Source organism: Leopardus geoffroyi, chromosome D2, assembly GCF_018350155.1.
Source record: "Leopardus geoffroyi isolate Oge1 chromosome D2, O.geoffroyi_Oge1_pat1.0, whole genome shotgun sequence".
Classification (NCBI taxonomy): domain Eukaryota; kingdom Metazoa; phylum Chordata; class Mammalia; order Carnivora; family Felidae; genus Leopardus; species Leopardus geoffroyi.
This window is the reverse complement of record NC_059334.1, coordinates 21401996-21425819: the sequence shown is the minus strand read 5'-3', so window position 1 is coordinate 21425819 and position 23824 is coordinate 21401996. Positions and strand designations below refer to the sequence as shown.

General features: G+C 36.5%; 1 protein-coding gene across 3 annotated transcripts in view; it reads right to left on the bottom strand.

The window, feature by feature from the left end:
* The window catches only part of PHYHIPL (phytanoyl-CoA 2-hydroxylase interacting protein like), an 88012-nt gene that overhangs the window by 23251 nt on the left and 40937 nt on the right, over positions 1 to 23824 (bottom strand). The gene's annotated exons all lie outside the window — the stretch shown is intronic.

Here is a 23824-nt window from a genome sequence, read left to right as displayed (position 1 = left end):
AGCCCCAAGAGATCATTTTTCCTACATGACCAATTAATTCTGCTCTAAAGTAACGTCAGGTGTTTTAAACTAGATGATGCCAAAAATGTTGCTAATGAAAGAACCCAGTCAAATAAAAGAATATTCTTTAAAAAATATATGAGGTGTCAGTGATAGTCTATAAACATTTTTCTTCCTTTTTCCTTTAGTTTTGGAAACTTATGTATAGCAACAGGATGTGATGTTATGGTTATACTACATATACAGATAATACTGAAGACCATTCTCTTACAAGTTATTATGTCAAGGATATTCTAGGAATCTTTTTACCAGTTGTGCCTTGATAAATTTAGAGTATTAAGACAATAAATAAGGCTAAAAGAGAAAAAAACAACTGCCAAGTTGATTGATATCATTAAAATCTTGAAGAACTTGATCTAACATGTGGTTACTTTAAAGACAGTTTCCTGCATTTCCAGTAAGAGGAACTGACAAACTAAAAAAGAAACTTTAGCTAACAGTATAAAGTAAAATATGATGGAGGATAGGTCAAAAAGAGAAAAACTATGAATTTGCCAAGTTTGTTTCATAGTGAAAGACATACTGGATCAAATTTTACTCCACTTCTCCTTCTTATGTTCCTTTCCCCCAAGCCAACATAAAATTCAATGCCCCAGAGGAGAAAAAATAAGTGTAATTGTTATTCATATGATAAAAAGTGGTAGATCACAAATCAGCTACATAACTTGTTCTTTAATGGAATAAAATAGCATCTCTTGATGAACAAAAATTAAAAACAACAAAAATGAATGTGGAAAAAAAGTGGAAGGCAGTAACTTCCACTTGCAGATTAGATTGTATTCTCCTGCCCTCATATTCCCATCTCAATTGTGAATATACAACTGTTGACACTTCCCAGTTTTATTAAATTTTTCACCCATGTTGTCTCATATCAAGCTGTGTTGTGATCAGGGGAACCTGATGGCAACTGAAAACTAATCCCAAAATAACTTAAATTCTTGGGGCACCTCGTGGCTCAGCTGGTTGAGCATCCAACTCTTGATTTCGGTTTAGGTCATGATCCCAGGATTGTGGGATCAAACCTTGTGTTGGGCTCCACACTGAGCATGGAGTCAGCTTAAGATTCTCTCTCTCCTTCTCTCTCTGTCCCTCTCCTCTGCTTGCATGTTCTCTCTCTAATAAAAAAAATAATAACTTACATTCTTTATTGTCATTTCTTGAACAATACTTTTAAAAATCCTTCTTTCTGGGGCACCTGAGTAGCTCATTTGGTTAAGCATCCAACTCTTGGGTTCAGCTCAGAATATGATCTCGCGGTTCATGGGATCAAGCCCTGCATTGGGCTCCAGAGTGACAGCACGGAGCCTGCCTGGGATTCTCTCTCTCCCTCTCTCTCTGCCCCTCCCCCACTTATGTGTATGCACTCTCTCTCAAAATAAAGAAATAAGCTTTATATATATATATATATATATATATATATATATATATATATATACACACACACACACACACACACACACATACATACATATATCCCTCTTTCTTCTATGTACCTTCCCCTCACACCCCAGTTTCCCCAGATTCCCTCTCTATAAAACTGCCACAGAAATTACTCTCTCACCCTTTTCTTTCCTTCCCATCTGGACTAACAGAATCCCCAAATTGCTTGGGACTTAAATGAAGCCTTTTAGAAGTCAAGGGAAGGAAAGAAACTAAGTAGAATCCTTTTAATGGACTTGGGAAAAGGAAGGCAATAAATACTCAAACATTAGTAATTTTTGTTCTATTTAGAAAAGCTCAAAGTTTTTACCTATTATTCTGATTGCAAATTATCTTTAAAATATAAGTAACACTACTGAAAAACTTTCTGGACGCTAATGGTAGAAGTTTCTGTAGAACTCATTTACGTTATGATTCTGTATAATTTCATAACAACTGAGTGGAAAAAGTGTTATTTAAGATCATACAGAGGAAGAGAAAGCTATTTTACATTTGATCCAATTTAATGAAAATGCAATTTCAACATATAAACACTAAGATACAAAATTTTTCCATTTAAAATTCCACTATTGTTGCAGAATTTCAACAAGTGAAGACAGTAGTGAAAAGTTGAGGACATAGCATTCTAAATGGAGGCAGTGGAAAAAGCATTAAGAAACAATTCGTCTTCATTTTAGTTAATTCAGCACATGGTATATGAAAAAAATAGTGAGAATGCTAAAAAAGGAGACTAGAGATGTGTCAAGAAAGTTGAGAAATTATCTAAGAGAAAAAAAAAACTTATGATTCATTTAGATGGAGTTCAATATGTTTAATACTGAAGACATTTACTATAATTTATTGCCAGACTCTCATAATTAGTTCATATGTGCCCTTCAAACATACCAAGAAGGCAATTTTTAAATATCCATGAGTGTCCAGCATAATTCTACATTTTTAAGAAGATGGCTGAGAAGTACACACAGGCTCTGTATTAAATGGACCTTGAAAAGATCTAGACTCACTAAAACATTTTAAGTGTACAAAAGAATAATAAGCCTACTTCACATCTACCTGTAGTAGCACATACTTCAATCTATGAATAAACTGCGTTGTTACAGTATTATGAACTTCTATATATCAATAAAATACTGTCAATATATTCTATATATTATCCAATCTATAAGAAATGGAAATCCTTGAAATTTGCTTTTTTCCTCCTTTCCTCTCAAGAATTAGAAAAGCTGTTCTAAACAAACATTATTCATTACAATTCTTATTCCTTAATTTTAGGGCCATGTTACAAAACAGAAATCATGAAACATAATCTATTTGTCTCATTTATAACATATGTGTATGCATTCATCTGTGAGAAAATACAATACACACATACAATGATATATTTTTTCTTTTAATAGACTTATACAGAGATTTAAATTACTTAGCTATCAAAGTCCTTCATTAACCACCTTAGAATCTGAGATGTTTTCTTTGTATTTATCTTTTTGAAAGATACAGTAGAGAAAAAAGTTATTTGGTAATCAGGATTACCTTATGAAGTGTATGACTCAATTTGATAAAGTAGCTTTATCTTGAATAAAGATGAAAAGTAAACCTGCTTAATAACCTAGATGTACTCTTGTAACAACTGGAATAGACCATCTTTCTCTTTATTGAGGGCCTCTATATTTTTAGCATATTTCTTGTACCATTGCCCCTTTGCCCCACCAGTTTTGCTATGAAAATAATGAGTGACTTTTCTTCTTCATAATAGAGTGATACAATAGAAGCTAATCTAAAATCTTAGTTACAGTAGTTAAAAGGGAATCAATGACTCAGCTTGAATAAAGTAAGAATTTTTTTTTTTTTTAAGTAATAAAGTAGTTGGTTGCCTGGGTGGCTCAGTTGGTTGAGCTGAGGTCTCAGGTTATGATCTTGCAGTCCATGAGTTCAAGCCCTGTGTCAGGCTCTGTGTTGACAGCTCTAAGCCTGAAGCCTATTTCAGATTCTGTGTGTCTCCCTCTCTCTCTGCCCCTCTCCCTGCTTGTGCTCTGTCTCTGTCTCAAAAATAAACAAACGTTAAAAATTTTTTTTAAGTAATAAAGTAGTTAGTTTTAATAATAAGCCCTGAGCTATCTTTCTAAGAAAGAAATTGCAGGTATTAGGTTTCTTCCCTTAAAAATAGCAACCATGAGGCAATTTTCTCGTATCTTTTTTCTTTCCTAAAATTTAGTGATAAAAAAATCTTTTACTACAGTACATAGCAGCATATTTATTTTATACTTAAAGTTTTATGTGTATATATTTAAATTAATATATATTTTAATAACTTTCATTATAAACTCAGAGATATAGTCTGTTATATACTTTTCCTCTTCATAAAAACAACTTTAAAATTCTGCAATACTTTTAAAGTCATGAAAGAAAAACTAATTAAGACAGTAATAAATAGTAACCACAACAAAACATTAAACTGTTCTATGCTTTACTTAATATTTAGGAAAAAACACAAAGAAGAAAATAAAAATCACTTGCAATCTCTATACTATTAACATATTGTGCTTAATGTTTTGTAACCTGTTTTTCATCTAATAGATTGTGAACATTTTCACATGACTACACATAATTCTAAACTTGGTGTATTTTATTCTACTAATCAGTCATCTTGATACTAGACATGTAGATTGTTTCCAGTGTTTTCCTGCAACAACACTTCAGTCAACTCTATTCTATATGTATTTTTGTATATATCTATGATTATTTATCTCTGGATAAATCCCAAGATATGCAAATATTGAATCACATTTGTTTTCATCAATGTATATTCCCAACTACTCTATGTGTCCTTTTTTACACCCTTATCAATTCCATTTATTGCTATTTAAAATATCCATGTGTTTCTATGGGCAAAAGTTAAAATTTTATTTTATCTTAAAAAAGTGAAAAAATGGGGCGCCTGGGTGGCTCAGTTGGTTAAGCGGCTGACTTCGGCTCAGGTCATGATCTCACGGTCCGTGAGTTCGAGACCCGCGTCGGGCTCTGTGCTGACAGCTCAGAGCCTGGAGCCTGTTTCAGATTCTGTGTCTCCCTCTCTCTGACCCTCCCCCGTTCATGCTCTGTCTCTCTCTGTCTCAAAAATAAATAAACGTTAAAAAACAAATTTAAAAAAAAAAAGTAAAAAAAAAAAATCTCACACCATATACAAAAATTAGCTCAAAATTGATTTAAAAAAATAATGTAAAACATAAAAACCATAAAACTCTTAGAAAAAAAAAAGAAAGTCTTTGGGATCTAGCTTAAGTGAAGAGATCTTGGACTTCAGCCAAAAGCACAATCCATAAAAGGAAAAATATTCAGATCGTCTCATTCTTACTTTTTGGTCTACTTGAAGTATCTTTCTACCATTGTGTTTCAGCTTATTTCCCTTTCAGTGTCTAAAACATTTTGCTTTCTATATCTTGATGCTACAGCATATGTGTGTATAACATTGTATAAAAATATAAATATACTTATTTTAAATATCAAAACTTACACATACACTTGCAGACTGTATATGGCACTATTTGCAGTCAAGAGAAATGTAAACAAACAAAGATGCAGTATTAAATCATAACTCCATAAAATTAACTGTAGTACATACTGAACTACTGTAATTTCATAGCCACCTCCTATTGCTATTGTGGTGAGCTCAAGTGTTGCAAGTATATGCTTAAAACACGGTATGATGCTAATCATCTCCACATGAGCAGTTTGTCCCTCCACTAAACTGCATATTGCAATAAAAAGTGATCTCTTGCAGTTCTCATGTAGTTTTTGTGTTTACTGCAGTACTGTAAACCTTGAATAACACTATGAGACCCATATGAAGTGCCATTAGTGATGTTGGCAGTGCTCCCAAGAAGCAGACAAATTTCATGACATACAAGAAAAAGTTGAATTGCTTGATATGTACTGAAGATTGTGATCTTCGGCTGTAGTTGCCCACCATTCTAAGATAAATGAATTCCATGTAAGAACCACTGTAAAAAAAAAGAAAAAGAAAAAAAGAAAAACAAAATGAAAATCGCGAGGGTTTCACTGCAGCTGTACTAGCAGGCATGAAAACCTTATGCTTTTTGTGAAATATATTTTTATCTCATTGAAAATGAAGCTTTTATGTGGGTGCAGGATGGCTATAAGAAAGGCATATCTATAGAATCTAATATGATTCCATAAAAAGCTATATGACAACTTAAAGCAAAAGGAAGGTGACAGATCTAAAGCTAGAGCACTTAATGCCAGCCAAGGATGGTTTGATAATTTTAGAAAGAGGTTTAGCTTAAAAAATGTCAAGGTTAACAGGAGAGGCAGCTTCTGCTAACCATGTGGCAGTAGATGAGTTCCCAGATACCATTACAGAAATCATTGAGGTGAAAAGATATATGCCTGAACAAGTATTTAATGCAGATGAAAGTGCCCTATTCTGCAGGGGTGGGGGGAGAAATGCCATATAGGACATTATTAGCAAGTGAGATAAGTGAGCAGGAGGAAATTGGTTAACAAATGCAGTTGGGCTTACGATCAGGACTGCCTGATCTATAAAGCTGCTAACTGCCAAGCCTTGAAAGGAAAAGATAAATACCAGCTGTCAGTCTTTTGGTTGCACAAGATGGCCTAAACAATGAGAGCCCTTTCTTTGGATTGGTTCTATTGATGCCTTGTCCCTAAATTCAGGAAGTACCATGCCAGTAAGGGACTACTTTTCAAAGTTCTTTTGATATTGGACAATGCTGCTGGCCACCCTGAACCCTATGAATTCAATACCAAAGGCATCAAAGTAGTCTACTCACATCCAAACACAATGCCTCTAATTTAGCCTCTAGATAAGGGTGTCATGAGGACATTTAAAAGGCTAATTACACACAGTACTGTATGGAAAAGATTATCAACACTATGGAAGAGAGCACTGATAGAAAGAAAATCATGCAAGTCTGGAAGGATTACACAATTGAAATTACTATCATTGTTAGTAGAAAAAGCCGTGAAAGCCATCAAACCCCAAACAATATCTGCTGCAGAAAACTGTGTTTCACCAATCATGAAATCATGAAAGAGATTTTGGATATGGCAAAAAAGTTGGGGGGTGAAGACACAGATCTTGGAGAAATTCAAGAGCTAATAAACACCATACCATAGGAAATTACAGAAGACAACTTGATAGAGATGAGAACTTATGGACCAGTGCCAGCAATGAGAAAAAGATGTAGAAAAATCAGTACCAGAAAACAAACTGAAATCAGACAATCTGACAGAAGGGCTCTGAGTATTCAGGACTTCTTTTCCTTCTTTTATGACAATGGACCTTTCTATGATATGGGCACTGAAACTAAAGCAATTGGTGAAAGAAGGATTGGCAACATATAGAAACATTTTTAGAAACATGGAAAAGCAAAAAGTCAGATAGAAATTACAATGTATCTCCATGAAATTACACCAGATATGCCTCCCTCTCCTGCTTCCCTTTCTACCGCCTAAACCTCTGCCACTCCTAAGACAGCAAGGCCAATCCCTTCTCTTCCTCCTCTTCCTCAGCCTACTCAGCATGAAGACAAAAACGAAGACCTTTATCATGATTCCCTTCTACTTAATGAATAGTGAATAATCATCCCACTGGACAGTTGATAAATTCATCTGTTGTGTTTGTTTATAAGCATTCTTATGCTAAAATCTAATAACTTTATTGCAAGAATTGTATGAGATGTTCTGTATCATCTTCATCACTGCCTAAGTATTCATCATGTAGAAGATTGTGTGCAAGACTTGTCTGGAAGTGGATAGCCTATCCTTACATGGGCATGAGGTGAGTGATATTTAATATGAAATTAGTAATGTGTTGTCTTTCTTACTGTTTTATATCTTTGCTTTTAAAGAATTACATTATCATACAATATGCCCCTGTCTCTTATGATAGGAGAAAATGAGCATTAGCCTTTGATCATAGATAAGTTTTTTTAATGTAAGAGTGTTCCCAATATTGTATTATGAATATAACTATAATACTGTATGGCATAAAAATTTTATAACAATTCATTCATCATTGTATAGGCTAAGCTGCCATGAGGCAATTGTATGATCATACTAGGCAAACATAAAAGTAATCATATTACTGCTTGTTCATTACCAATGCATGAATTGTTATACCTGTAAATAAATATGAATTTCTTTTTCACATTGTCCTTTCATGTTTGATGTCTAGTGTTAGTAATACGTATAACATCTACAGTGTTTTGTAGCATATAAGACAATATTGATGTAGGTACTGACAGACAATTCGTCTTATAAACAGATAGCATAAACATACAGTACAATAATTTAAATGTATTTTCCCTAACTTATGAATTTCTTTTTTTTTTTTTTTCAACGTTTATTCATTTTTGGGACAGAGAGAGACAGAGCATGAACGGAGGAGGGGCAGAGAGAGAGGGAGACACAGAACCGGAAACAGGCTCCAGGCTCTGAGCCATCAGCCCAGAGCCTGACGCGGGGCTCGAACTCACGGACCGCGAGATCGTGACCTGGCTGAAGTCGGACGCCTAACCGACTGCGCCACCCAGGCGCCCCAATGAATTTCTTAACGTTTTCTGCTAGCATACTTTATTGTAAGAATATATTATTTAATACATATAAAATAGAAAATATGTGTTAATCAACTGTTTATGTTATTGGTAACGCTTCCGGTCAATAGTAGGTATTTATTTATTAATTTTTGGGGGACTCAGAAGTTACAATGTGGATTTTTGACTGCACAGGAGGTCTATGTCCCTAACCCCTGCATTGGTCAAGAGTCAACTGTATATAATAGTTATATCTTCATTGGTGATTATATCCTTTTTCAATTAAAAATGACTACCTTGAGAGAGTGTTGAAGATGGCGGCGTAGGAGGACGCTGGGCTCACCGCATCCTGATCACTTAGATTCCACCTACACCTGCCTAAATAACCCAGAAAACTGCCAGAAGACTAGCAGAACAGAGTCTTCAGAGCCAAGCGCAGACGAGAGGCCCACAGAAGAGGGTAGGAAGGGCAGCAAGGCGGTGCGCCCTACACAGACTGGTGGGAGGGAGCCCGGGGCGGAGGGGTGGCCTGCCGTCCAAGAAGAGACCCTGAGTCTGGCTTGCAAAAGCAGAGGGGCCAGACGGACTGTGTTCGCACAGCCAGCAAGTGGGACTTAACACCTGGAAGGTTGTACCTTAACAGCTCTGCTCAGAGAGCGGGAAAGCTGGAGGACAATGGGAGGGAGAGTTGCTGAGCCCTGGGATGACAGAGCTCAGTTTGGCGGGGAACAAAGGCGCTCACCAGCGCCATCTCCCTCGCCCATTCCCCAGCCAAAATCCCAAAGGGAACCAGTTCCTGCCAGGGAACTTGCTTGCACCACGCAAACACCCAACACTGTGCTTCTGCAGAGCCACAACTCCGGTGGCGGGTATGACTCCCTCCCACTGCCTCAGGGCCCCTCCCGAAGTGGATCACCTGAAGAGAAGTGAGCTTAGCCTGCCCCTCAGGCCCCCCGTGCACCTTGCCTATCCACCCCAGCTAATACGCCAGATCCCCAGCACCACAAGCCTGGCAGTGTGCAAGTACCCCAGACCGGCCAGGACCCCACAATGAATCCCGCCCCTAGGAGAGGGAAAGAAAAGGCACACACCAGTCTGACTGTGGCCCCAGCGAGGGCTGGGATCAGACATCAGGTCTGACTGTGGCCCCACCCACCAACGGGAGTTATTCAAGACAGAACAGGGGAAGTGCCCTGCAGTTCCACACCACTCCAGGGACTATCCAAAATGACCAAAGGGAAGAATACCCCTCAAAAGAATCTCCAGGAAATAACAACAGCTAACGAACTGATCAAAAAGGATTTAAACAATATAAACAGAAAGTGAGTTTAGAATAATAGTCATAAAATTAATCGCTAGGCTTGAAAATAGTATAGAGGACAGCAGAGAATCTCTTGCTACAGAGATCAAGGGACTAAGAAATAGTCAGGAGGAGCTAAAAAATGTGATAAACGAGTTGCAAAATAAAATGGAAATGACCACAGCTCAGATTGAAGAGGCAGAGGAGAGAATAGGTGAACTAGAAGATAAAATTATGGAAAAAGAGGAAGTTGAGAAAAAGAGATAAAAAAATCCAGGAATATGAGGGGAAAATTAGAGAACTAAGTGATGCACTAAAGAGAAATAATCTACGCATAATTGGTATTCCAGAGGAGGAAGAGAGAGAGAGAAAGGTGCTGAAGGTGTACTTGAAGAAATCATAGCTGAGAACTTCCCTGATCTGGGGAAGGAAAAAGGCACTGAAATCCAAGAGGCACAGAGAACTCCCTTCAGACGTAACTTGAATCCATCTTCTACACGACATATCATAGTGAAACTGGCAAAATACAAGGATAAAGAGAAAATTCTGAAAGCAGCGAGGGATAAACGTGCTCTAACATATAAAGGGAGACCTATAAGACTCATGACCGATCTCTCTTCTGAAACTTGGCAGGCCAGAAAGGAATGGCAGGAGATCTTCAATGTGATGAACAGGAAAAAAATGCAGCCGAGAATCCTTTGTCCAGCAAGTCTGTCATTTAGAATAGAAGGAGAGATAAAGGTCTTCCCAAACAAACAAAAACTGAAGGAATTCGTCACCACTAAACCAGCCCTACAAGAGATCCTAAGGGGGATCCTGTGAGACAAAGTACCAGAGACATCGCTACAAACATAAAACATACAGACATCACAATGACTCTAAACCCATATCTTTCTATAATAACACTGAATGTAAATGGATTAAATGCGCCCATCAAAAGACATAGGGTATCAGAATGGATTAAAAAACAAGACCCATCTATTTGCTGTCTACAAGAGACTCATTTTAGACCTGACGACACCTTCAGATTGAGAGTGAGGGAATGGAGAACTATTTATCATGCCACTGGAAGTCAAAAGAAAGCTGGAGTAGCCATACTTATATCAGACAAACTAGACTTTAAATTAAAGGCTGTAACAAGAAATGAAGAAGGGCATTATATAATAATTACAGGGTCTATCCATCAGGAAGAGCTAATAATTATAAATGTCTATGTGCCGAATATGGGAGCCCCCAAATATATAAAACAATTACTCACAAACATAAGCAACCTTATTGATAAGAATGGTGGTAATTGCAGGGGACTTTAACACTCCACTTACAGAAATGGATAGATCATCTAGACACATGGTCAATAAACAAACAAGGGCCCTGAATGAGACATTGGATCACATGGACTTGACAGATATATTTAGAACTCTGCATCCCAAAGCAACACAATATACTTTCTTCTGGAGTGCACATGGAACATTCTCCAAGATAGATCACATACTGGGTCACAAAACAGCCCTTCATAAGTATACAAGAATTGAAATCATACCATGCACACTTTCAGACCACAGTGCTATGAAGCTTGAAATCAACCACAGGAAAAAGTCTGGAAAACCTCCAAAGCATGGAGGTTAAAGAACTCCCTACTAAAGAATGAGTGGGTCAACCAGGCAATTAGAGAAGAAATAAACAAATATATGGAAACAAATGAAAATGAAAATACAACAATCCAAACGCTTTGGGATGCAGCAAAGGCAGTCTTGAGAGGAAAATACATTGCAATCCAGGCCTATCTCAAGAAACAAGAAAAATCCCCAATACAAAATCTAACAGGACACCTAAAGGAAATAAGCAAAGGCAGCTTAAACCCAACAGAAGAAGAGAAATAATAAAGATCAGAGCAGAAATAAACAATATAGAATCTAAAAAAAACTGTAGAGCAGATCAACGAAACCCAGAGTTGTTTTTTTGAAAAAATAAACAAAATTGATAAACCTCTAGCCAGGCTTCTCAAAAAGAAAAGGGAGATGACCCAAATAGATAAAATCATGAATGAATATGGAATTATTACAACCAATCCCTCAGAGATACAAGCAATTATCAGGGAATACTATGAAAAATTGTATGCCAACAAACTGGACAACCTGGAAGAAATGGACAAATTCCTAAGCACCCACACACTTCCAAACCTTAAACAGGAAGAAACAGAAAGCTTGAACAGACCCATAACCAGCGAAGAAATTGAATCAGTTATCAAAAATCTCCCAACAAATAAGAGTCTAGGACCAGATCACTTCCCAGGGGGTTCTACCAGACGTTTAAAGCAGAAATAATACCTATCCTTCTCAAGCTATTCCAAAAAATAAAAAGGGAAGGAAAACTTCCAGACTCATTCTAGGAAGCCAGTATTACTTTGATTCCTAAACCAGACAGAGACCCAGTAAAAAAAGACAACTACAGGCAAATATCCCTGATGAATATGGATGCAAAAATTCTCAATAAGATACTAGCAAATTGAATTCAACAGCATATAAAAAGAATTATTCACCATGATCAAGTGGGATTCATTCCTGGGATGCAGGGCTGGTTCAACATTTGCAAATCAATCAACGTGATACATCACATTAATAAAAGAAAAGAGAAGAACCATATGATCCTGTCAATCGATGCAGAAAAGGCCTTTGACAAAATTCAGCAACCTTTCTTAATAAAAACCCTCGAGAAAGTCGGGATAGAAGGAACATACTTAAACATCATAAAAGCCATTTTTGAAAAACCCACAGCTAACATCGTCCTCAATAGGGAAAAACTGAGAGCTTTATCCCTGAGATCAGGAACACGACAGGGATGCCCACTCTCACTGCTGTTGTTTAACATAGTGTTGGAAGTGCCAGCATCAGCAATCAGACAACAAAAGGAAATCAAAGGCATCAAAATTGGCAAAGATGAAGTCAAGCTTTCACTTTTTGCAGATGACATGATATTATACATGGAAAATCCAATAGACTCCACCAAAAGTCTGCTAGAACTGATACATGAATTCAGCAAAGTTGCAGGATACAAAACCAATGTACAGAAATCAGTTGCATTCTTATACACTAACAATGAAGCAACAGAAAGACAAATAAAGAAACTGATCCCATTCACAATTGCACCAAGAAGCATAAAATACCTAGGAATAAATCTAACCAAAGATGTAAAAGATCTGTATGCTGAAAACTATAAAAAGCTTATGAAGGGAACTGAAGAAGATATAAAGAAATGGAAAAACATTCTGTGCTCATGGATTGGAAGAATAAATATTGTCAAAATGTCAATACTACCCAAAGCTATCTACACATTCAATGCAATCCCAATCAAAATTGCACCAGCATTCTTCTCGAAACTAGAACAAGCAATCCTAAAATTCATATGGAACCACAAAAGGCCCCGAATAGCCAAAATAATTTTGAAGAAGACCAAAGCAGGAGGCATCACAATCCCAGACTTTAGCCTCTACTACAAAGCTGTCATCATCAAGACAGCATGGTATTGGCACCAAAACAGACACATAGACCAATGGAATAGAATGAAACCCCAGAACTAGACCCACAAACGTATGGCCAACTCATCTTTGACAAAGCAGGAAAGAACATCCAGTGGAAAAAAGACAGTCTCTTTAACAAATGGTGCTGGGAGAACTGGACAGCAACATGCAGAAGGTTGAAACTAGACCACTTTCTCACACCATTCACAAAAATAAACTCAAAATGGATAAAGGACCTGAATGTGAGACAGGAAACCGTCAAAACCTTAGAGGAGAAAGCAGGAAAAGACCTCTCTGACCTCAGCCGTAGCAATTTCTTATTTGACACATCCCCAAATGCAAGGAATTAAAAGCAAAAATGAACTACTGAGACCTTGTGAAGTTAAAACGCTTCTGCACAGGAAAGGAAACAACCAACAAAACTAAAAGGCAACCAACGGAATGGAAAATATATTTGCAAATGACATATCAGACAAAGGGCTAGTATACAAAATGTATAAAGAGCTCACCAAACTCCACACCCGAAAAACAAATAACCCAGTGAAGAAATGGGCAGAAAACATGAATAGACACTTGTCTAAAGACATCCGGATGGCCAACAGGCACATGAAAAGATGCTCAACGTCGCTCCTCATCAGGGAATTACAAATCAAAACCACACTCAGATATCACCTCATGCCAGTCAGAGTGTCCAAAATGAACAAATCAGGAGACTATAGATGCTGGAGAGGATGTGGAGAAACGGAACCCTCTTGCACTGTTGGTGGGAATGCAAATTGGTGCAGCCACTCTGGAAAACAGTGTGGAGGTTCCTCAAAAAATTAAAAATAGATCTACCCTATGACCCAGCAATGGCACTGCTAGGAATTTACCCAAGGGATACAGGAGTACTGATGCATAGGAGCACTTGTACCTCAATGTTTATAGCAGCACTCTCAACAATAGCCAAATTGTGGAAAGAGCCTAAATGTCCATCAACTGATGAATGGATAAAGAAACTGTGATTTATACACACAATGGAGTACTACATGGCAATGAGAAAGAATGAAATATGGCCTTTTGTAGCAACGTGGATGGAACTGGAGAGTGTGATGCTAAGTGAAATAAGCCATACAGAGAAGGACAGATACCATATGCTTTCACTGTTATGTGGATCCTGAGACACTTAAGAGAAACCATGGGTGAGGGGAAGGAAAAAAAAAAAAAAGAGGTTAGAGTGGGAGCAAGAGCCAAAGCATAAGAGACTCTTAGAAACTGAGAACAAACGGGGTTGATGGGGGGTGGGAGGGAGGGGAGGGTGGGTGATGGGTATTGAGGAGGGCACCTTTTGGGATGAGCCCTGGGTGTTGTATGGAAACCAATTTGACAATAAATTTCATATATTGAAAAAAAATAAAAAATAAAAAAAATAAAAATGACTACCTTAATAAATGTAATATATACTTTGAAATAATTTGTAACCTGCTTTATTTCAATTTCCCTGTATGTGGAATATCTTTTTTTTTTTTTTCCTGCACTTTAAAATTATTTGTAGGGGCGCCTGGGTGGCGCAGTCGGTTAAGCATCAGACTTCAGCCAGGTCACGATCTCGCAGTCCGTGAGTTCGAGCTCCGAGTCGGGCTCTGGGCTGATGGCTCAGAGCCTGGAGCCTGTTTCCGATTCTGTGTCTCCCTCTCTCTCTGCCCCTCCCCCGTTCATGCTCTGTCTCTCTCTGTCCCAAAAATAAATAAACGTTGAAAAAAAAATTAAAAAAAAAAAAGAATTTTTGCCTAAAAATTTTGCAGCTGTTGCTCTACTATCCTGTTCTCTGGCATTAAAAGTTGCTGAGAAGTTTGGGGTTGGTCTGATTTTTCTTCACTTTATCTAACTTGTTTTATTCCTGTGTTTTATGGGATTATTAAAATTATAATTCAATGTGGAGTTGGATCCAGACCAAAATCCTATCTTTCAGATCCAATAATAGGCAATTACAAGGCTTTGCTTGGCAGACCTCATGGGGGATGCTGCTCTCCATATATTACACTTGGTGCATATAGTCAGTGCATTCGTTTTCGGGAAGGAGCTACAGTCAAGGACTCAGGTTTCCTCCCCCCTCTCCCCCGACAGCTATGATCATATATACATCTTCATTTCTAGTTCAGGTGCCTCCTCCTTTATTAAATACTTCCCCAAGACCTCCTTAATGGGGGGCAATGGGTGAGGCACTTTTCTCCACTCTAACTTGGTTCTTTTCCAGTCCTTGCCCTTTGCTCTGTCCTCACCCCCCTTTATGCAATAGCAGGAATCTTTCACTTGGAGCTCCTCAGCAGTGTGACATTTCCACCGTCACCCCACTCACCCCCAATCTGCGTTGCATCTACCTGACTCTTGCCTGGTGCTATTCTGTAGGGAATAATAGAACACTGCGGATTCACCTTCTTTTTGCTTCTCGCTTGTACCGTCTCAGTAAATAAAGGCTTGGTTATTACTTTCGGTTTGGTGCTTTGTCCTAATTAATCACCTAGGCATCTGACTGCATGACAATTCTTCTGTTCCATTTCTTCTGAATCTTCCTTGGAAATTGTTAGTACTGGAGTATCAGATCTGTTTTTGACCTCCATATATATAATCTTCTATTTTCATCTGTCGTTCCCTATACATTCTGAACAAAAGATTCAAAGTGTTTCCTCCATATCTTTTTTTTTTTTTTCCAGTATGGCTTCCATTCTTTGAACTTGAAAATTGATACAGCATTTTAAATTTTCTTATATTTTTTCCTATTCAGAATTAGGTCTCTTTATATATTAGTTTATTATCTTATCTAATCTTCATTTTTGTTTCATTAAATCCAATCTTGAATTTTATTGAAAACATAACTCAAAATCTATAAAATTTACATGCTTTTACCACAGAAAATCTGTCTCAGAAATGTTATTCTGCCTCTTATTGCTAAATTTTTCTCTATTTGTAGAATCTTTGTATAGATAGGTCTCATTTTAGTTTTTCTGTGTATTCATCCTTGAACAAGAAGACATCTGTAGGTCTGGTAAAGGATAGATCTCCTTAATTCCTATAAGAGGGTGCTATCAGAATATTCCTCTTGGATCTTAATCTGAAAGGGCAGTTATATAAGTTAATTTTATGATTAAGGGATTCTGAAGTCTGTGAAGAGAAAACAAAAATATAACAACAAAATAGAGACATGGATGATTCCAGCACAGAAACTTTATCTCAGTTTATATTCCTGGTTTGGTTAATCTACTGATCTGGGGCAAGCTTGCCACCTCCAGCATTCTGTCTGGTCTGACTTCCTCCTCCAGTTACAACATATAGCCAAGTTTGGACATTTTTATTAAACAGCTGATCCTCACATTAGAAAAGTCTTGCTACTTTAGATGGTACTAGTGGGTAACTTTATTTTCTGTGGCCCCAAGTGCATGGACTATTTCATTACATTATGTTCTCTCGTCCCAGTTTAATTTCCTACTGGGTGTCTATTAAGTGTGGGAAATATATCAGTGGTTAAGAGTAACTAAATTAACAATCTGGGTATTTTCAAAGCTGTTTTATATAAAGCCTAACAGATGCTCACAGCCCTTAATATCCTAAAACTTAACTGAATAGGTTAATGGTAATTCATATTGAAATTGTATATTTTCACATGGTATTGTTTCTCTGACTCTAATTCATTAATTCCTAAAGTCTGGAATTAAATTGAATGAATTTCTTATAAAAATGAATGTTAATCTATACTTGTACTGATTTTGACCCCTCAGGGCTTACCCAGGGGATATTTGGCAATGTCTGGAGATATTTTATTTTTGATCAAAACAATTTCAGAAAGGTTCTACCAACATCTAGTGAGTCTACATTATGAAGTTTTATTTGTGGATAAAATATCTAATCAGTTCAATCTGTTAAGCACTACATTGCTTAATGTCAGTGCATCTATACTTTGGAAAATACACTAAACAGTTACTTGAACTGATGTTTTTAATATTACTGAACTCAGTTACTACTTATTATTTTTTCTATACATTATTTAGTGGTATCCCATCCACCTGAATATGTATTTTACAGACTTAAGATCATTACAATTTTGGATGCCCAACTTTCAAAATTAAAGGTAGGAAGAAAGGGAGGATAAATATTCCTTAGGTACTGAAATAGACAGGAAGTACTATGTGGGACTGGAGCATGTTGAAAGGTAAGAATTACAGTACCCTAAACAAGAAGTAGAAATAGGCCTGCATATTGAAGCAGCATTCAAAAGAGGACAAAGAGGAAGAGCCAAGAGTAAATTGGAGGACTGATCCGGAAGGGAAATATGAAACAGAATAAAGTTAACAAGAAAAGTAATAGAAAAAAATGTTGGAAACCATGAGCAGATCTCAGAGGTAAGTCAAAGTCAATCCAAATTTTAAAGTTTCATTATCAAAAAGGTAAACTGTGTTTGTATATCTCTGAATATTCATCACAAATGACAATCCTCTATTATGTTAATACTCAAATTGATTTCCTGTCTTGATAGTTATATCATAGCTACACATAATCTGTTAATTACAAATTGGATAACATTGTATATACTAGTAAAATGGACAAGTGTTTGAATTCTATCTATGCCACAAGGAATTGTTTGATCTTGAGTAAATCTTATAACCTAAACATCCATTTCCTCATACGGTCAGTGACTATTTAATAAAGTAATAAGGACATTTAAAACATTTAATATAATATCTATCATGTTGTAGACAATAAATGTTAGCTATTTAACATTATATTCATAGAAAAAATAATACTAATTCAGTCTACCCTTGGTCTAATGTATGACTTTTCTAATTCAATCCTGAATGCCTGGGTCTCCAAATATCTTGGAATAATTTTTTTTTCTTTTAAAATCCTTCAAGTATGCTAACAATCATTAGTGTCCAGATATGTGCAAGAATTTTTAAGTTTTTATTTTAATTCCAGTTGGTAAACAGTGTTATACCAGTTACAGGTATAAAATGCACTCATTCAAAATTTCATATATCACCCAGTACTGATCACAAGTGCGCTCCTTAATCTCCATCACCTATTTCAACCATCTCCCCTTGTACCTCCCATCTGGTAAATATCAGTTTGTTCTCAGACTCTGTTTCTTGGTTTGCTGCTCTTTTTTTTCCCTTTACTCATTTTGTTTCTTAAATTCCACATATGAGTGAAGTCATTTGGTATTTGTCTTTCTCTCACTGACTTACTCCACTTATAATTATACTCTCTAACTTCATCCATGTCTTTGCAAATGGCAAGATTTCACTTTTTTATGGCTTAATAATATTCCTCTGTGTGTGTGTGTGTGTGTGTGTGTGTGTGTGTGTGTGTGTGTGTGTATCACATCTTCCTTATCCATTTATCAATCAATGGACACTGGGGCTGCCTCCAAGTCTTGGCTATTGTAAATAAGGATGCTATACACATAGGGGTGCATATATACTTTGTATTAGTGTTTCTGCATTCTTCCAGTAAGTACCTAGTAGTGCAATTGCTGAATCATAGAGATATACTTTTAACTTTTTGAGGAAACTCCCTACTGTTTTCTACAGTGGCTGCACTAGTTTGCATTGCCACCAACAGTGCAAAAGTGCCCCTTTTTCTCTGCGTCCTTGCCAACACTTATTTCCTGTGTTGTTTATTTTAGTAATTCTGACAGATGTGAGGTGATATCCCATTGTAGTTTTGATTTGCATTTGTCTGATGATGAGTGATGTTGAGCATGTTTTCATGTGTCTGTTGGCCAAATTGATGGAGGTCTTCTTTGGAGAAATGTCTGTTCATGTCTTCTACCCATTTTTAATTGGATTATTTATTTTTTACATATTGAGTTGTGTAAGTTCTTTATATATTTTGGATACTAACCCTTCATCAGATAATGTCATTTGCAAACATCTTCTCCCATTCTGAAGGTTGCTGTTTAGTTTTTCTGATTGTTTCCTTCACTGTGCAGAAACTTTTAATTTTGATATAGTCCCAACACTTTATTTTGCTTTTGTTTCCCTGGCCTTAGAAAACATATCTAGAAAGATATGGCTAATGTCAAAGAGGTTACTGCCTGTGTTCTCTTCTAGGATTCTTATGGTTTTAGGAAATCTTACTTTAATACACTTTGAATTTATTTTTATGTATGGTTTAATAAAGTCCAGGATGTTGCTGTCCATATTTCCCAAAACCATTTCTTGAAGAGATTGTCCTTTTCCCATTGAATATTCTTTCCTGCTTTGCTGAAGAATAATTGATCATATAGTTGTGGGTTTACTTCTGGGTTTTCTATTCTGTTCTATAGATCCATGTGTCTATTTTTGTGTATCATACTGTTTTGATTACTACAGCTTGGTAATATAACTTGAAGTCTGGAATTGTGATGTCTCCAGCTTTCCTTTTCTTTTTCAACATTGTTTTGGCTATCTGAGGTCTTATAGTTCCATACAAATCTTAAGATTGTTCTAGTTCTGTTAAAAATGTTGATATTTTTATAGGGATTGCATTAAATATGTAGATTGTTTTGGGTAGTATAGACATTTTAACAATATTTGTTTTTCCAATCCATGAGTATAGAATGTCCAATTCTTTATGTCATCTTGATTTTCTTTCATCAGTGTTTCCCAGTTTTCAGAGTACAGGTCTTTCATTTCTTTGGTTAGGTTCATTCCTAGGTATCTAATTATTTTTAGTGCAATTATAAATGGGATTGTTTTCTTAATTTCTCTTTCTGCTACTTCATTATTGGTAGATAGAAATGCAACAAATTTCTGTACACTAATTTTGTATTGTGACTTTACTAAATTCTTTTATCAGACCTAACAGGATTTTGGTGGAGTCTTTCAGGTTTTCTACATATAGTACCATGTCATCTACAAATAGTGAAAGTTTGACTTCTTCCTTTCTGATTTGGATGCCTTTTCTTTTTGTTGTCTCATTGCTGTGGCTAGGACTTGTTGAATAAAAGTGGTGAGAGTGGACATCCTTGTCGCGTTCCTGACCTTAGGGGGAAGCTCTCAGATTTTCCCCATTAAGGATAATGTTAACTGTGGGTTTTTCATATATGGCCTTTAGTATATTGAGGTATGTTCCCTCTGAACCTAAACTTTCTTGGGGCTTTTATCATGAATGGATGTGGTATTTTGTCAAATGCTTTTTCTCCATCTATTGAAATGATCTCTTATTTCTCTGATTGATGTGATGTGATATCACCTTGATTGATTTGTGAATATTGACCCATCCTTGCAATCCAGGAAAAAATTCTACTTGATTGTGGTGAATGATATTTGTAATGTATTATTGGATTTGGTTTGCTAGTATTTTTTGAGGATTTTTGCATCTATGTATGTCAATGATATTAGCCTATAGTATTCTTTTTTAGTGGTGTCTTTACCTGGTTTTGGTATCAGGGTAATGCTGGCCTCATAGAATGAATTGGGAAGTTTTCCTTCCCTTTATATTTTTTGGAATAGAGAATAGGCATTAATTCTTCTTTTAATGTTTAGTAGAATTTGCCTGTGAAGCTATCTGGTCCTGGACTTTTCTTGGTTTGGAGTTTTTTTGATTACAGATTCCATTTGTTTGCTGGTTATTGTTCTGTTAAAATTTTCTATTTCTTCTGTTTTAGTTTTGTTAGTTGATATGTTTCCGGGTATTTATCCATGTTTTCTAGGTTGTCTAATTTGTTATCCCATAGTTTTTCATAATATTCTATTATAGTTATTTGCCTTTCTGTGGCATTGGTTGTTATTTCTCCTCTCTCATTTGTGATTTTATTTGAGTTATTTCTTTTTTTTTTTATTTTTTTTTAACGTTTATTTATTTTTGAGCCAGAGAGAGACAGAGCATGAATGGGGGAGGCTCAGAGAGAAGAAGACACAGAATCTGAAACAGGCTCCAGGCTCTGAGCTGTCAGCACAGAGCCCGACGCGGGGCTCAAACTCACGGACCGCGAGATCATGACCCGAGCCGAAGTTGGCCGCTTAACCGACTGAGCCACCCAGGCACCCCGATTCTTTCTCTTTTTTTTTATTGATAGGTCTGCCTAGAGGTTTATTAATTTTATTGATTTTTTTAAAGAACTAGTTCTTGGTTTCACTGATCTGTTTCATTGTTGTTTTGCTTTGTTTTTCCCTTTTTTTTTAGTTTCTATATCATTTATTTCTGCTCTAATATTTATTATTTCCTTCCATCTGCTGGCTTTAGATTTTGTTTGTTTTCTTTTTCTAACTCCATTAGGTGTAAGGTTAGGTTGTTTACTTAAGATTCTCCTTGCTTCTTGAGGTAAGCCTGTAATGCTATAAACTTTCTTCTTAGAACCACTCTTTCTGTATCCCAAAGATTTTGGACCATTGTGTTTTCATTTTCATTTGTTTCCACATACTTTTTAATTTCTTCTTTAATTTCCACATTGACCCATTCATTGTTCAGTAGAATGTTATTTAACCTCCATATAATTGTGGTTTTTCCAAATTTTTCTTGAGGTTGACTTCTAGTTTCATAGTGTTGTGGTCAAAAAAGATGGATGGTATGACTTTGATCTTCAATTTGTTGAGGCTTGTTTTGTGGCCTAAGATGTGATCTATTCTAAAGACTGTTCCATGTGCACTTGAAAAGAAGGTGTATTCTGCTGTTTTAGGATGGAGTGTTCTGAATATATATGTTAAATCCATCTGATCCAAGTGTCATTCAAACCTATTATTACCTTGTTTATATTCTGTTCAGATAATCTCTCCATTGATGTAAGTGGAGTAGCAAAGTTCCCTACTATAATTATATTATTGATTAGTTCCTTTAAGTTTGTTATTAACTGTTTTATGTATTTAAGTGTCCCAATGTTGACTGCATAAATATTATAACTGCTATATCTTCTTGTTGGATTGTCTCTTTTATGATTATGTAGTATCCTTCTTTGTCTCGTTATAATCTTTACTATCTACTTTGTTCAATGTAAACATTCCTGCTCTGGCTTTCTTTTGACATCCATCTGCATGATAGATGTTTCTGCATCTCCACGCTTTCAATCTGCTGGTGTCATTAGGTCTGAAATGAGTCTTTTGTAGGCAGCATATAGAAGCATCTCTTTTTTATCCATTCTGTTAGCCTTTGTCTTTTGATTGGAGCATTTCATCCATTTACATTCAAAGTAAATACTGATAGATAAGTATTATCAGTTTATTTGTTTTGTAGTTATTTCTGAAGATTTTCTCTGATCCTTGCTTGTATTTCTCTCTTTCATGTTTTGTTCATTTTCTTTATTTATATCTTTGGATGTCTTTCTCTTCATACTTTGTATATTTATTAGTGGGTTTTGACATATGGTTACCATTAGGTTTACATACAACCTCTTCTGCATATAGCAGTGTTTATTAAGTTGATGGTGGTTTAAGTTTGAACCCATTCTTTTCTCCTCTTCTTCCCATGTTTTAGGGATATGTTATTTATTTTATATCGTTTAATTTTGTGAGTCCCTTGACTGATATTTTACCAGAATATTCACTGTTACTTCTTTTTTGTTTCCTACCTTTATACTCTCACTTTTGGTCTCTTCTCTCCACTAAGAGTCCACTTTAATACTTCTTGCAGGGCTGATTTAGTCCTCATGAACTCCTTTAGTGTTTGTTTGCCTGGGAAACTCCTTATCTCTCCTTCTATTCTGAATGACAGTCTGGCTGGATAGAGTATTTTTGGATACAGATTTTTCCCATTCAGCACTTTGAATATATCATGCCAGTCCCTTACAGTTTGGAAAGTTTCTGTTGAAAACTCTCCTGCTAGCCTTATGTGTTTTCCCTTTTAAGTTATGGTCTTCTTTGGTCTTGCTGCCTTATTTTTTTTAATCACTGTATTTTGCCAATTTAATTACAATGTCTTGGTTGTACATCTGCTTTTGTTGATTTTGATTGTTGTTCTCTGTGCCTCTTGGATCTGGATATGTTACCTTCCCCAGATTAGATTAGTTTTTAGCTATTATCTCTTCAAATAAATTATCTGCCCTCTTTTCTTTCTCTTCTTCTGGACTCCCATAATACAAATGTTATTATGTTTGATGGAGTCACTGAGTCCTAACTCTATTCTTGTTTTGCATAATTCTTTTTGCTCTCTTTTTGTTCAGCCTGATTGGTTTCCAGTACTCTATATTCTAGGTCACTAATTAGTTCCCCTGATGCTTCCATTCTGCTGTTCATTCCATCAGGCATGTTTCTCATTTCATTTATTGAGTCCTTTATCTCTGCTCTTATCCCTTATCTTTGTGTTAGGGTCTCATTCTTGTCTACCACTCTTAAGTCCAGTGAATATCTTTATGATCATTACTTTAAGTGCTCTATCAGGCATGTTACTCATATCTGTTTTGCTTAGATCTCTGGCAATGGCCTTGTCCTGTTCTTCCATTTGGGATAAATTTCTGTCTTCTCATTTTTCTAAGTCTCTGTGCCTCTTTCTGTGTGTTAGGAAAGTTAGCTACATCTCCCGTTCTTCAGGGTAATGGCTTATGAAGAAGAGGTCCTGGAGCACCCTCTGGTGTGGTGTCTCCTGTTCCCCAGGGCCTGGCACTTACAAGAGTGTCTCCAATGTGTGTTGTTTGTGCTCTGCTGTTTTGTCCTGGCTGCTTTATCCTTTAGGCAAGTTGTCTGCAGAGGCTCTCTTTGTCTGTTGTGGGCACTGTTTGGTCCCTGGTTTGAATGAGGTGCATTTTAACTAGGTGTGCCCTGTTCTGTTTGTGAAATGAGACCTGCCATCACTGCCACCAGAGCTGAGGCACCACATACTCTCTTGTCAGCAGATGCAGTATGAGCAGGGGTTTGGGCTGGTCTTCTGGAGGAGGGGGCCTGCCATGCTGTGACTAGGTCTGACTGAGAATGGTGGTTCCTCTGGATTGTGGAGGGTCAAAGTTTGGTGTAAGCAAGTTAGATAGTGAGTGTGGGCACTGCACTGTTT